General features: G+C 44.4%; 1 pseudogene; it reads right to left on the reverse strand.

The window, feature by feature from the left end:
* Positions 1-417: 417 nt before the first annotated feature.
* LOC146922419 (uncharacterized) lies at positions 418-1958 on the reverse strand (annotated as a pseudogene).
* Between the last annotated feature and the right edge of the window lie 1209 nt (positions 1959-3167).

The raw sequence follows: 3167 nt of genomic DNA on the forward strand, positions 1-3167 counted from the left end.
TATACCAAAGAGAAGGGCGTTGCCCCCGTTGACGTGTGTACGGAAGTACGATATCCGTGTAATGCAAAGGGAAGCATCTCATGCCAATCTTTATAAGTCACCACCATCTTACGGACGATCTTTTTTATGTTCTTATTTGCGGCTTCGACGGCACCATTCATCCGAGGTCCGTAAGGCAAAGAATTATGATGCTCAATCTTGAAATCGTCACATAACTCTTTCATCATCTTGTTGTTCGGATTCGTCCCATTGTCCGTGATGATCCGGCTAGGGACACCGTAGCGGCGAGATAATATGATTCTTGATAAACTTGACCACCACTTGCTTAGTCACATTAGCATAGGATGCGGCTTCAACCCACTTGGTGAAATAGTCAATAGCCACTAGAATGAAGCGGTGCCCGTTCGAAGCTTTTGGTTAAATCCTTCCAATCATGTCAATGCCCCACATGGAGAAAGGCCGGGGAGACGAAAGAACATTGAGTGCGGTTGGCGGCACATGAATCTTATCGGCATAGATCCGACACTTATGACATTTCTGGCATGCTTGTAACAATCGGCTTCCATTGTCATCCAAGAATAGCACCGCCCTCAACAATTTCTTAGCCATTGTATGCCCGCTAGAATGAGTTCCGAAGGAGCCTTCGTGTATTTCATGCATTAATAAATCAGCTTCTTCCCCGTCCACACATCCGAGCAACACCATGTCAAAATTTCTTTTATACAAAATGTCACCATTCGGGAAGAAATTGCCGGACAACCTTCTTAGAGTCTTCTTATCTCTCGTTAGAAGCTCCAAGTGGATACTCTTGACTTTGAAGGAAACACTTGATATCATGGAACCATGGCTTTTCATCAACAACTTCTTCGGTAGCGAATACATGAGCGGGTCTCTCAAGACATTTGATATGGATCAATGGCACTTCATTCCAACGATTTACTTGATACATCGAAGATAAGGTAGCTAGAGCATCCGCCATCCGGTTCTCATCACGAGGAATGTGGTGTAGCTCGACTTTGTTGAAGAAGGTCGGTAATCGTCTTGCATAGTCTTTGTAAGGAATCGGGGTTTGGGGTGACGAGTCTCCCATTCTTCCGTGATTTGATTGATTACAAGGGCAGAGTCACCATAAATGTCAAGGATCTTGATTCTCAAATCGATGGCTTCTTCAAGACCCATAATACATGCCTCGTATTCTCGCCATGTTGTTGGTACGGTCGAACGTCACTTAGCGATGAAGGGGATATGTGCACCCTCGGGAGTAATAATGATTGCCCATATTCCGCTTCCATAAACATTAACGGCTCCGTCGAAGATTAGACCCCATCTTGATTTAGGATCCGGACCTTCTCCGAATAACGGCTCGTCACAATCTTTCATCTTTAGATACATAATCTCTTCATCGGGAAAGTCGAACTTGATAGGCCGATAATCCTCAACCGGTTGGTGAGCCAAATGATACGCAATGATACTCCCTTTGATTGCTTTCGGGTACGGTACTCGATGTCATATTCGGATAACAACATCTACCCGCAGGGCGATTCTTCCCGTTACCGCAGCTTTCTCGAAGATGTACTTGATCGGATCCATTTTAGAAATCAACCAAGTAGTATGATTAATCATATAGTGACGAAGGCGTTTGGCAGCCCAAGCTAGAGCACAACAAGTCTTTTCAAGCATGGAATATCGAGACTCACAATCGGTAAACTTCTTGCTCAAGTAATAAATAGCGTGCTCCTTTCTTCCGGTTTCATCTTGTTGCCCGAGCACACAACCCATAGAATCTTCTAACACGGTCGGGTACATGATCGAGGTCTTCCTTCAACCGGAGGGACAAGGATTGGAGGTTCTAGCAAATACTCTTTGATGCCGTCAAAGGCTTCCCGGCACTCTTCCGTCCACACAATACCTTGCTCTTTGCAGAGTAGCTTGAATATCGGCCCACATGTTGCGGTCATATGAGAGATAAAACGGGAGATGTAGTTCGGTCGTTCGAGAAACCCTCTTACTTGTTTTTGTTTGTGGAGCGGGCATTTCTGCGATAGCTCGACCTTGTCGGGATCTACTTCAATACCTTTACGGTCGACAATGAAGCCCAAAAGCTTTACGTATCCGACACCAAAGGTGCACTTGTTAGGATTCGGACGGAGTTGATACTTTCTCGCCGTTGGAACATCTTCGGCAAATACTCGACATGCTCATCTTCGCACTCGACTTGACAATCATATCATCCACATAAACCTCGATCTCTTTGTGCATCATATCGTGGAAAAGAGTAGTCATACCTCTCTCGGTAAGTAGCACCTGCATTTATTAACCCAAACGACATTACTCTATAACGAAAGTGCCCCAAGGTGTAATGAAAGATGTCTTCTCTCTATCTTCGGGTGCCATCTTGATCGATTGTAACCGGAGAAACCATCCATGAAGGAGAAAACTTTGGACTTTGCAGTGTTGTCAACTAATACATCAATGTGAGGCGGTGGAAAATCATCTTTGGGACTAGCTTTGTTCAAATCACGGTAATCAACACACATTCCGACTTTACCATCCTTCTTCGGAACAGGCACAATGTTGGCAAGCCACCGTGGGTATTCTCGATGTGACAAGGAATCCCGCATCAATCGTTTTCGTACCTCTTCTTTAATCTTGAGGGCCATATCGGGACGAGCTCTTCTCAACTTCGTTTGACCGGCGGGCATTCGGCTTTAGCGGCAAAGGGTGCACCACAATATCGGTATCTAGACACGACATATCTCCGTACGACCAAGCAAATATATCGACATATTCTTTGAGAAGTTCTATCACCCGCTTCTTGACACTTGCTTCAAGTGATGCCCCGATCTTGATTTCTTTCTTGTCTTCTTCGGTACCCAAGTTGATCACCTCTATTGCTTCCCCATAAGGCTGAATGGTCTTTCTTTCTCGTTCGAGCAGCCGAGAGATCTCGTCGGGAATCTCTTCATTCTCTTCCTCTTCCGCCTCATACACGGGGGATTCAAAGTTGGGAGAGATCATAGGGCTATGTTGTTCAAAGGGTTCATTGATGTTTAATCCGCACATATGATTGATGATTTTAGAAAATAAGTAAATGCGATTTTTCAAAGGTGAATATATTTTTGGTTTTTTGTATTACCATTTTTTCAAAACAAACGAGAAAAATAAAA

This window comes from Medicago sativa, chromosome 5, assembly GCF_051527215.1.
Source record: "Medicago sativa cultivar Bolivia chromosome 5, Bolivia_mono, whole genome shotgun sequence".
NCBI classification, from domain to species: Eukaryota; Viridiplantae; Streptophyta; class Magnoliopsida; order Fabales; family Fabaceae; genus Medicago; species Medicago sativa.